The sequence below is a fragment of the Oryza sativa genome, chromosome 7 (genome assembly GCF_034140825.1).
Source record: "Oryza sativa Japonica Group chromosome 7, ASM3414082v1".
Taxonomy (NCBI): Eukaryota; Viridiplantae; Streptophyta; class Magnoliopsida; order Poales; family Poaceae; genus Oryza; species Oryza sativa.
Genome location: NC_089041.1, coordinates 25,957,460 through 25,970,434, shown reverse-complemented (window position 1 = coordinate 25,970,434; position 12,975 = coordinate 25,957,460). Strand labels below are relative to the sequence as shown.

The following is a 12,975-nucleotide window of genomic DNA, read 5'->3' as shown; positions in this document are numbered from 1 at the left end:
CCATATTATAAGAAACATAATTTTCACAAGAATACGAAAACGGTAAAACCATTTTCGTTTTCTATTTCCATATTTGTTACCTTTACCATTTTTTCGGTCAATTACCATTTTCATATGGCTTAGTCGGTAGAAAGTTAAAAACAAACGCCGGTTGGCAGAAATTACCGTTACCATTTTTAACCCCTACAATATCACAGTTTCCCCGGATAAACTGGCACAACCCGATCTATTGCCACACGGAAACAGATCATCAAACCCATACGTCAGTGATCCAAGTAAAAGGGGAGTACGGCAGAGAAAGATTCATCCGTCGCGACACACGCAAAAAGCCACAAAACACACCACAAGCGCACGACACACGTCACACACAAACCAACACAAAACACATTGCGTTGCGCTTCCTCAAACTGGATTTATTACCGGTTGGACGCCGCCCGCGATCTCCGCGAAGAGGCTCTCGAGGTTCCGCCGCGACGACCCGCCGGGCGCCACCGCCGCCGCCGCCTTCCTCCTCATCGCCGCCGCCTTCTCCCCTCCCCCCATCACCTCCCTCACCGCGGCCTCCACCTCGCGCCGCCCGGCGTCCCGCGCCATCTCCACCCCGACCCCCCACTCCTCGCACGCGTACCGGCAGTTGGTCACCTGCTCCGAGAAGAACGGCCAGCACAGCATCGGCACGCCGGCGGCGAGGCTCTCCACCGTCGAGTTCCACCCGCAGTGGCTCAGGAACGCCCCCGTCGCGCGGTGGCCCAGCACCGCCTCCTGGTCACACCACCCCACCATCAGCCCCCGCCCGCTCCCGCTCGCCACCACCTCCTCCTCGAACCCCTCCGGCAACAGCGGCTCGCCGTCGCCGTCGCCGGCGTCGCGCACCATGTCCGGCCGGATCACCCACAGGAACGGGGCGCCGGCGGCGGCGAGCCCGCGCGCGAACTCCCCGACCTGCGCCCTCCCCATCACCGTGATGCTCCCGAAGTTGGCGTACACCACGGCGGCGTCGGCGTGGGCGTCCAGCCACGCCGCGCACCGGCCGTCCTCCCTCTACAGGCTGGAGGCGAGGGAAGGGAGGTACGACGGCGGCGAGACCTCCGGGCCGATGGGCCCACGGCGATGGTGTTGGGGAGGCGGGCGCGGATGGCGTCGAGCGCGGCGCGCTCCAGGCCGTCGAAGGTGTTGAGCAGGATGCCGTCGGCGGCGGGCGCGTCGAGCTCGCACTGCTTCATGGTGATGTTGAGCATCACGTCGTCGGGGTCGGTGGTGCGGATGAACGTCGGCAGGTCGCGGAGGCGGACGCCGGCGATCATTCCGGCGACCCAGTCCAGGCGGGTGTCCAGGTACCCGTTGGTCAAACAACTCTCATCTGTATAGCACAGTACACAATTAAAGGTGGTTCATATTTCGGTGTGTAACTTAACCTGATAATTACAGTGCTTTTCTGTATGATCATGTGTATAAAGTTCATTTATTTTGTAGTGTGTTACCTGATAGTTATTAAGTGTTTTTTCCCCGATAATTTTGTATAATTAATACTACCTCTAATTTTAAGGCTCCCATCGGATGGTCTAATCAGCTAAAGAAAAAGACAAATTTTGAATTTTCAATCTTAATTTTGAGATTGATTTTAAAATATTTTCAATATAGTTTCTTTTTAATATTGGCTTTTAAGTCACCAAGAACACATTTATAAAAGTTTTACTTACAAATTCATTTTTATTTCCTAATAAATGATGGGGGACCTAAATATATGACTATTAAGTATACTTTTTTTGTCTATTTTATCGTTAAAGTTACTTTATGCATAACTTATATTTTTATAATTTCTGCTATAGTAGCTTTTACATATGAATGGTCGAACATCATATTAAAAGTCGATAACATCACATATCTAAAAATGAAGTGTACTGGCAGTAGAAAAAAAAGGAAAGGAAAACTGCTGGTTAGACTTTGATGTCACTAATGACAACATAGCTGGACTAAAATGATATTTTAAACTACGTGGAGTGCTTTTCTCTCCATCCGTAGCGTGCGCTGATAACATGTACCGAAATGCTTGGACAATAATGTCAAATTGTCAATCCGGGGCCTGATCTGGTCAACAGGTTTTGGTTTTTGTAAGTACTCCCTTCGTACTCGTAAAGAAAGTTGTTTAAGACAGCGACACGGTTTCTAAAACACAACTTTGACTTCTTGTTTCTATAAAAAATTTTATTGAAAAGTGATATATATATATATATATATATATATATATATACTTTTATAAAAGTATTTTTTAAGACAAATCTATTCATATAAGTTTTAAATTTTCAAACTTAATAACTAGAGAGATATTTATGATTTATATTTCTAAAGTTTGACTTAAACATTGTCCTAAACGACTTCTTTTACGAGTATGGAGGGAGTATATCTCAAAGCTATGCTCAATGTGGTGGACTCAAAAACAAATCCATGAAAATTTTGATTGGTCACTAGATGGCATAGGGTCACTCGTACCGTTGGCTATCTATGGGTGATCGATGATCCCAAACAATTTTTGGATAGATAAAATCTTGACGGCTAACTTGATTCTGAATTTTCTTCTTGGAGCATGTAAAAAAGTAGAGTTTGTAACGTACTGAACTACTGATCTTCTGATCATTAATCCTAATTTCTAGCTATCCATTTTTTCATATATATAATTATGATCCCAAATTAGTGCAAATTAACTAAGGATGTAGCACAAGTGTCCTGTGAATGGCGAGAGGTTAGAACCAGTAATGATCGTGTTTAATCAGTTAGCTGTTACTACTACATTTGAGTGGCACGTAGCCACGCTTGACGAGCTGATCGAAGTTGAGGTAGGCCAAGAGGCCGCAGGCGCTGTGCGTGAAGAAGAGGTAGGTCGGGATGCCCATCTCCTTGGTCACGTGCACCGCGAACCCCATGGCGCCGTCGGCCACCACGAAGCTCACCGGCGGGACGCCGCCGGCGGCGGCTTCCCGTCCGAGCCTCTCGACCAGCGCCCTGACGTGGCCGGGCCCCGTCCGCCGCGTGGCCTCGCAGATCGCCCAGATGTCCTGCGTCGCGTCGAGCTCCGCCGGCTGGCCCGGCGGCGGGAGGCCGTCGGCGCCGGCGACGGCGGCGGCGCCGCGGGAGCGGAGGAGGCGGGCGCGGTTGAACTCGGTGTGGACGAAGGTGACGTGGCCCTGCGCCGGGTAGGGGATCAGCACCACGTGCGGCTTGCTCGCCGCCGGCGACGCCATGGCTTTAGCACTAGGCAGCTGATGGCTTCCACTTCTCCGCAACCTGCTCGCCTGCGCTGCTCTGCTCTGCCTTTGCAGGTCAAGGCGGCTTCGGCTTCGGCTTGATATATAGAGCAGCAGTGGCGTAGCCAGGAATTTTTCGCTGTGTAGTCCTACTCACAAATACACATCACATAGCTAAATTTTCAAACGTCGTAAATCCTATATACGAGTACAAATTTAATGAAAAAGTAATAGAAATGTAACAATATTGTCTTATATTGTCAATATTTGACTAACTTAACAAGCAAGCTCACACGTGCAAATATTACAACATAAATATTGCAAATATAAAAGATCTTGGGCACAAATAGAAAATCACAATGCCAATATCTTAGCCATCAAAGTTTTTAGTATTATGTCTTCTTTACTAACTTAATTCATAAAAGATATCTCACTTGATATATGTGACAAATCAATGATTCAATAAATCATATATTGTTTCTCCTCTTGGTCATCACTAGATTAAGGCTAACATACAAAAGAGCAATTCCATATCAACCACATGTTTACAAATCCTACATACTACAATAGTACCAAATAGCAACACATTCACATCCGATGATTCACAAATCAAAAATCACATTCACATATTCACTGATTCACAAATCACAATACAATGATTTACTCACCTAAGCACGGGATTCCAAGGGGTAGACGGAGGGAAAACATCGAGGCAAGGATCAATTAGGGCTAGGCCGCCAGGGTCCTGGGCTCCCAGCTCCTGGCACCGGCGGCCGGTGGCGGCGCCATGTGAGGAGCCCCGGCGAGCGGCGTAAGCAGCCTGCACCCAGGCAGCGCGGCGTGGGGACTGGTGCCTCTAGCGCTTCGCCATTCGGCCTCCGTAGATCGAGCTAGGGAAGTGGCGGCGGCAGCGGCGGTGGCGAGGAAGCGGCGGCGCAAGCGCGTAGCAGAGGCGACGAGGACGAGTAGAGACGGCGTCGTGGTCGTCAGATGCCTTGACTCCCAGAAGGCCAAACCTAGCGCTTTTTTCCTTCTCTCTTGTGGGCTTGTTTTTCTGGGCTTGAATGGGAACCAAGGTTTGTGAGCTTGTTTTTCTGGGCTTGAATAAGAACCAAGGTTTGTGGGCTTTTGGGGGTGGGGATATCCTGGGCCAAAATCAGGGTAGTCCCGAGCCCACCAGGACCACCCCCTGTCTACGCCCCTGTATAGCAGGACTGTAGTACTAGCAACCCAAACCCCCACCCCTGGGATTTGGATCCTCTGACTTTACATGTGTGTAAAGCCAGAGAGCTACAGTGCGGTGACTTTCAGAGTATTTTTAGCCTATTCACAGCGAACGGACGAGATCGATCACCACAGTAGTTTGGTGAACAGTAGTTGTGAATAGTGGTTTTCACTGTTTTCTGCTGTTTCTATAGTGAACTAGAAAGGAAGCCCGCGCAGATACGCGGGCACCTTATTTATTATGTATAGAAATAATGTTAAATAGAATTAAGTCATATCTCACTGTATGCATATAATAAATATAATAAATTGTAGATTTCACCTTATAATAAAAAAAAACTTTGTCGTGAAATTGACCGTAGACTTTAATAAATGATAACAATGTTTCTTATATTCAAACAAAAATCACTTTTGTCTAGATTACACGTAAACTCGCCTATTGTCACTATTACTAATTATCATTTTTGCTTGATGCCTTTTTAATAAACAGAACTACATTTGTATCACCAAAGTAAGCGTATTACATCATTAATACATAAAACATCAATCTCCACTACATACCTAAATGTTTACGTTAACTCTTATTTCTAAATCTATAAATAAATATTCTAAAAATACTGCTTCTATTGGTTAAAGGGATAATACTGTTAAAAATTAGACATGAATATACCCTCTAATGGGTAGAGCTACCGAGAATTTATTTCTCTATTGCCTTCAAACATGGGTTTCGTAGCGACGTACTTGTGCCAATCAAAGCTAGTGTGGAGCATAATTCTAAGTCCTATTTCACTATCGGTATCCTCAAAGCTTATTGCATTAGTATGTAGGAAGTTGAGTACTATTGTCAATGGTGGACTCCATTGGGTCTGTCTCAACTCAATCATATGTATGTCCCTCCTATAGTTGTGTTAACTGGCTAACTGCTCGATGCCCTTCATGAAAGAAAGAGAAGATAGATGTGAAGAAAATAATTCTTTCCATAAAAATATTTTTTTTACGTTTTGAGTAGAGACAATTTGTTTGTATTGTTAATCAGTACTGCTTAAGTTTTTATGGCATAGAGAAAATATTCTCTTTTGAAATGAGTGAGGTTGATTATTAAGAAATGTATCGCTAAATATACATACGACCGTGACAATCTTTTAAGGAAGCCCGCGCGGTTGCGCGGGCATCTTATTTATTGTTCTATGAAATAGTGCTAAAAGAAGCCATATCTCACATTTCTACGTCGTGAGATAGATCATAGACTTTAGTATACTTCAATGATAATAATTTCTCTCAGATTAAAAAAAAAACACTTTGTCCCGATTACATATAAATTCTTCTATTAACGTAACAACTCATTATCACTATATATTTTAAAAGCTGACTACCTATTAATAGATGAAATTGCATAAATGCGGATAAAATAAGCCTAATATATCATTAATACACTACTTAGCTAAGTGTTCATGTCTCAGATATATATATTTTAGCGTCTAGTTTATTTTCGTCACATATTATTCATAACAGGTCCATCAATTTAAATGAAAATCGATGGCGAGATTACACAGTGTCACATGATGGTCTAAGAGTGCTTGTAGAAGCATCACGTAACCATATTTGTGAAGTAATAAATTTTATTTTTTATATAGAAAATCCTATTTAAAAAGATAGTCTGTTTTTCGATGATGGTTCTGATATTTACATATAATTTTCTTTAGGGTTTTATAGCTTTTTTAACGTACATCTTTTTTTTCAAATGAACGGTAGGTAAAGGTATTTTTTCCATCGCTAAACGGTACGTACGTCCTTTGTTTTGTTTTTCAAATGAATATAGTACGTAAAGGTATATTTTTTTCGGCCCATAGTACGTTTTCCTGGTATGCTGACTTTTTTTTAGGTAAGTGTAAACGGATTATGTATACACATGAAGTATTAACCTTTTTTTAATAGATCTAATCTAACGGTTTAAAATAATGGGTCCACCAATTTAAATGAAAATCAACGGTGAGATTATAGCATGCCACGTGGCAACCTAAGAGTGCTTGTAGGAGCGCCACATGGCGGCTTAGGAGTGTTTATAGGAAGATTAATGGACTTTTAGTATATAATAGATAATAGATAGATAGATAGATAGATAGATAGATAGATAGATAATAGATAGATAGATAGATAGATAGATAATAGAAGATAGATAGATAATAGATTACTGCAAAATATTGTTTTTACTGTAGCATCAGACAATTTTGCTGTTCTTCTCTGCTTTTTCTATCCAAAGTCAGAGGAGCTGGATTAAAAAAAAAAGTGCCCCGCATGTTGCCACGTGTCGTACAAATCAAAACGTAATAAGTATTTAGAAAAAAAACATGTTATAATTGCCTTAGAAAAATTATTGGTCAAAAGGTTATACAAGTTACTACCTTCGTCCCAGAATAATTTATTTGTTGGATCCCACCTCAACATAAAAGAAAATTGGAGACAAAATTGGAATGGTATAAATATAATTCTTCATTTTCTTTTAAGCACACTCACCCTCATGAACACCCACCCTACATCTATAAGCACATTCGAAAGATTGGACCAAAATTACCAAAGACGTATCATTATCGATGTAGCATCGTCTATAGCTAAAAGAATAATTAGCAGTAAATGCAAACGTCCGTACCAAATTTAGATCTTGAACCCAATTATTTTGATGTTAAAGTAATGCATTGATCTTAATTTTGATTGACTTAGATAAAAGGATTAATTGTAGGCATTTCATATGGACAACAATATATATTCTTTATGGGAAAAACTTTTCTATATAAAAAACAGTCAATAGTCACTTCTAAAGCTTTCTTTCCTGCCGATATGCAAGTCTTTGTTGAGCCCGTTGTTCTGTATAAACCTAGAAGACCAATAACCGAGTATGGAAATTACTGAACTCACTATCTGCAAATGCAGACCTACTATACACAATGCATTGCGTATGCTGCTCAGGTGGCTGTTAAACGAGAACACATGTGGGCGTCAAGGTTGACTCCATCCATGGTTCGGAATTAGATAATCCTGTGTTGGATACCTGAGATTGAGCATGGATTGTTGTGACTTCTTTGCCAACTCATCGTTGACATTAATCTGTAGCTACTTCATATTCCATTGGAAAGAGTAGTTATTTTTATAGGAAAATTGTATAAACCACCTCAGATATCACTCTGAATTTTAAATTCTCCCGTATAAGATATCACTCTGAATTTACCACTCAGATATCACTCTGAATTTACCTTGGTAAGACACTATAGTAGCTTGTTTCTATGGAAGCACACTTTATTAGCTTTGTTATGCGACTGTCAGCCCACCACAGCACCACTAATACCACAATTTAACTTATTTGGTATGTTAATGATCTATTTCAGCTATGTGGTGCGTGTATGACTGCATTAGGCCAATAGTTCTGCTAATCAATTAATAGTGGAGTTGATAAAAGCTAAAACATTAACATTATAGTAGCTTGTTTCTATGGAAGCACACTGTATTAGCTTTGTTATGCGACTGTCAACCCACCACAACACCACTAATACCACAATTTAACTTATTTGGTATGTTAATGATCTATTTCAGCTATTTGGTGTGTGTATCACTGCACTAGGCCAATAGTTATGTTAATCAACTAATAGTATACTAGATGTTAGCTGTGTTTTTTTAAGCCATTTACTCCATCACAAAATATAGATATATCTAGAATTCAAATTTGTCTTAAAATACAACTACCTCTTCACATACCTCTCAGTCTCAACCAATCTCTTAATCTTTTTTTAAGGGACTCAACCAATATCTTAAAAAAAAGAAGGAGAAGGGCATAGGTAATTGCATTTAAGATGGAGGGAGCATTAAACAACTTTCATAACTTGCTTTTATGTCCCCAAAAATACATTGTTTTTAGGCTCGATTTATACTGTTATAACTTTTAATTTTTTTGGACCTTTTTAAAATCTCTAACTTCTTGTAGAATATAGAGTTTAAACAGTTTTTTAGTAAAATGAAACAATCCCAACTTACTCACATCTCTAGCTACAAAAGAATTTTGAGCTAAAAATACTTAGAGTTAAAGTCCTCTCAAACATGACACTAGTACAATTGAATGCCATGACCCCAACAACTTAAAATCCTAGCTCCACCTCTGCCAGGAGACAAGCGCAACAACTCATCTTCTAGTGATCAAGATGTCCAAGAGTGAAGACTTGTGAACACCACCGTCCAATAACGTTTGTGCGCCATTCCAGCGAATGCCACGAACCCACGGTTATATCATATAGGGCGTGGCCGATATGAGTGGAGACCATGACTCCTTGCCTACTAGTATTCATATGAGTAAATGTGGGGTTTGCGACCACAAAAAAATGAATGAGCAACGGCAATTGGGGGAAATTTTAAACAAAGGTGATTTAGGGTGGAGGGATATTTGCAACATAAAGTGACATTTGAGGTGGTTTTTATAATTTTTCCTAGTTTCACTGATAATTGGCAAATGTGAAAATTAGCCTCCATGGAAGGTTTTGGAGGGACCTGATGCATAATAAAGTAAAGTTCTACGTCAAGTTAAGCATCATATGGTCCCTAAAAAAAAGTTGAGCATCGTATGGACGGAGAATATGTACTTTTATAATAAGAATAAGAATTCGATCCATGAATAAGAATTTGATCTACGATATCAGTTTGTTACAAGATATCAATGGTCCGGGGCACGTAATACACGCCCAGCCGAGCGCGAGCGTGGAGAGTCCCCACGCAGGGGTTCCCCTCTAGTATTTTCTCTATATACGTATGTATATACTTTGAATTATACGATACAAAGTTTAAACATAAGTATACTAAGTATATATAAAGTTTATATACATATTTGTGTATAAACTTTGTATATAGATTTATACAGACTTTTATGTATGTATAAATTTACACATATATGTATACACTTTTGATATATAAATTTATTTTACATATACATATACATACGGAAATGTATGTTATATGACCTGTATAGCACGGAATAGTGATCGCACGATGAGGCGGGCACGCACCTATTCACCATTTAGCTATTAAATCAATGGTCCAAAGTTCGAATGATAAGAGGTGGGATTTTGTCACATGATATATAGACAGCCTTTTTTTTAACGTTGGTATTTTACATGCTTATCTTAAAATTTAATTACATCATGTGGCCCAATCAAATAACGAGCAAAGCTGCGGCTTGAGAAGGATGGATGGATATCATATCATATCATATGATTTCCTTTGCGTTTTGCCGAGCAAAAGACCTCCAATTCTGTTTGCTTGGAGGCGCCGCTATTGGGCCGCACCATTCGTGGGCTTTATAATTGGGCCGTCGATATCCGAATAATGGGCCGGACTAGAGCCTGTTTGCCAAGGCCCAAGGGTGTAGATTAGATAAGCTTGGCTAGTGGCTAACTGGCTACCCTCTTGAAGTCTGAACTTGCAAACGTTAGAGCAATTGTTTGTTGCCTTGTCTGATAGCTACAGTACTACACTGATACAGAGCTAGCGGCTCATGCTGCGTGCAATCAATCCGCAGAAGGGATCAAAGCGACGTTATGGTGTCCTTTATGGCTTTGTTAGCTTAATTATTTCCTCTGTAAATTGTCAGATCACCACTGATGCAATGCACTTGCTATGCATGTGGGACATGTCATGTGGTTACACAATTGCTACAGTAATTGATGGGATCAAATCAGCCGTCGCCTTCTTTACCTGACCAATGGGTCATTGATAATTTGTTATACTAGTGGATATCCCACAGCTTGTCGCGGGATTTTGAAATTCATTCAAAAACACTTAAAAACGAAATTGAGTTAAAAAAAACAACAAAATACTCGATGCATGTTTAAGTTATAATTAATACTAGCATATTGTCAGTGTGTTGCAACGGGATTTTAATTTTAGTGACATCTCTCAATTGTTGTACATATTTGTTAATCACATGTGAACCTTTTTAACCTCACATTAATCTTTTTTCCTTCCCACGGAAAATAGAGAATTGATATGAGTAGTTGACATATGAGCCCTCTAGCTCCACGTGTCACTTTTTTCTTTAAAAATAATAGGAATTGACAGCGAAACCACTACTCTCTTTTATAAAGGAGCAAAAATAGAGTAGTTAGCATAAAAATATAACTACGAGTGAGCATAGAATAACTATAATTCAGAATGGTAGTGATCTAGCTACTTTTTTTTTTATGATGTTGCTCATCCAATAGTAAATAATTGGGTCAAACAATATAGGAATAGTAGCTACTGGTGGGGTTGGTAGGTGAGGATTATTAGATCCCCCACAATACGGCATATTCAAGTGCATATCTCCCCGGTTGTCCCCTCCTGGTCAAGTCGCCTACCAGCTACTACTGCTCTTCAAACATGCCGGCCCATTGACCCAAAGCCTCCGTCATAACGTCACGTAGCAAAATGCAAAACATGACCTGACCCACTCTTTCCAGGCAGCCTCGTCGCCGTGAATCGGCCGCAGTTTACCGCCGGCGCCTTGAGCCCTCGCCGTGCGGAGACCGACGTTTTTATACATTTCCGTCCTGGAGTAGTACTCGTCGTGCCCTCGTAGGATTTGTGTAATTTTAAAATACACTCTTTCTCTCACTTTCTCAACTTTTACTTTCTTATTTTCCACGATCATTCCTTCTAAATAGTTAAATGGTGTATATTTTTTAAAAAAATTGATAGAAAAGTTAATTTTAAAAATCATATTAATTTACTTTTTAATTTTTTAACTAATACTTAACTAGTTACCTGTTAATGAGTAATACCGTTTTCCATAGGAGTGGCAGTTTCAGAGATTTGCTGGCGCGCGGCGAGCCAAAACCGTCTGTTTCGTGAGCATTCGCGCGAACGCACGCGTCGTTTTTTTCTTTTTTTTTTTTGGCACGAGGGATTGGTGCTGGGGTTGAATTTGAATCGGCTCGATGTAGTGGCGTCATTTTGGTTTTCTTGTTTTGTTTCGATACTGTATCGAGTTTGTTTTTCGTGCGCCGCATTATTACCTGGTCGTGTGTAACTATGTACACATTACACTAAGTCGATCGGTCGCATACTAATTTTTCAATTATATTGGTGCACGTGTGATCAACTGTTATTTGGGGAGGAAGCTAAGCTAAGGAGTAGGAGAAGGCAAATGGCTAATTTTTAAGCTTATCGTGTCAAGTGGGTGATGATGATGATGTGGTATTAGGTGAGGAAAACGGATGTGTCATTTTGTTTGTCTCTTTGGTAGCCACCTTTGTGCTTGGCAGCATGCAACTTCTCCGCACTCCCCACGAAATATACATATACTACCTCCGTCCCATAGAAAATCAACCTACTACCAAATATAATATATCCTAGTATTACGAATCTGGGCATACATATGTCACATCCGGTTCTAGATTCGCTTTTTATTTATGGAGGGAGTACGTAACACACTAATTAATTAAATTGCTCCCTTTTTTAGACAAATGATATTACCACGTGTTATGCCTGATGTTATACGGATAACACACATTTTCACATTGACATACGCTATTTTTATGATATTGTTTGAACCTTAATTAGTAGGCAGAATTATATTCCTGTGTTTTATAACAGTTCGCTAAATGGTAGGAGCGTCACTAGCATATGAATTATGATGACCCAGGAGAGAAAAAAAGAATAGTGAATGGATAACTTTGGCCACAAACCACAACTAGTAAATATATTAACTTAACAAGCTTTCTATTGAATTGATTGAAAAATGTGATCAAATTAACCTCTTGTCTTGAACTGATTAGTAAGAACTAAATAAGCTTTATGTTGAACTAGTTCATGCATGCAACTCAGTTAGCCTCGCTTCTCTACTCGCAGGAATGTGAAAAAAACCCCAGAAGGAATAGAAAAAAAAAGACAGGATTCTAACGGAAACAAAAGTGTAAAATAAAGAATTGTAAAACACATAAACGACCGTTTGATTGGACCGTAGAAAAATCACAAGAATTCGAGTAGAGATAAAGATTTAAATGATATTTTTTCCATGAGGTTCTACCTTATGTTAAATTTCCTCCAAAACTTCCATGGAAAGAGGCATTTCATAGGAACTTTATAGGATTCTATAGGATTCATTCTTTTGATTTAAAGGCTACAGAGAAAAAAAATTTATGAATGAAATACTCTAAAATTCTTACGAATTTCCTTTGAATCCAAAGGGGGCCTAATTTCTTCAACTACTTTTCTATGTCAACTGACCATAACCATCCTTTATTTAATTTCACATCTCTTCTTGATCTCTGTAAAAGAAATTTCAGAACTACTTATATTTGGAGACAAGTATCTTCACCTCCTCACAATGAAAGAAAGAAAAGAGAAGAACATCTGGTCCCAATTGTGTCACATGGGGGGTATCTTCGTGGTGCCACGTGCGTGTGGTGCCGCACACAAATCACCCCAAAAACATTGCATTGCCTGGTTCGTAAAATCGATTTCGACCTAATTTAAATCGAGCATCAAGTAACAT

At 40.2% G+C, this 12,975-nt stretch overlaps 1 pseudogene; it reads right to left on the bottom strand.

The window, feature by feature from the left end:
• Window positions 1-171: 171 nt before the first annotated feature.
• Window positions 172-3,315, bottom strand: LOC4343947 (UDP-glycosyltransferase 85A3-like; annotated as a pseudogene).
• Window positions 3,316-12,975: the final 9,660 nt, after the last annotated feature.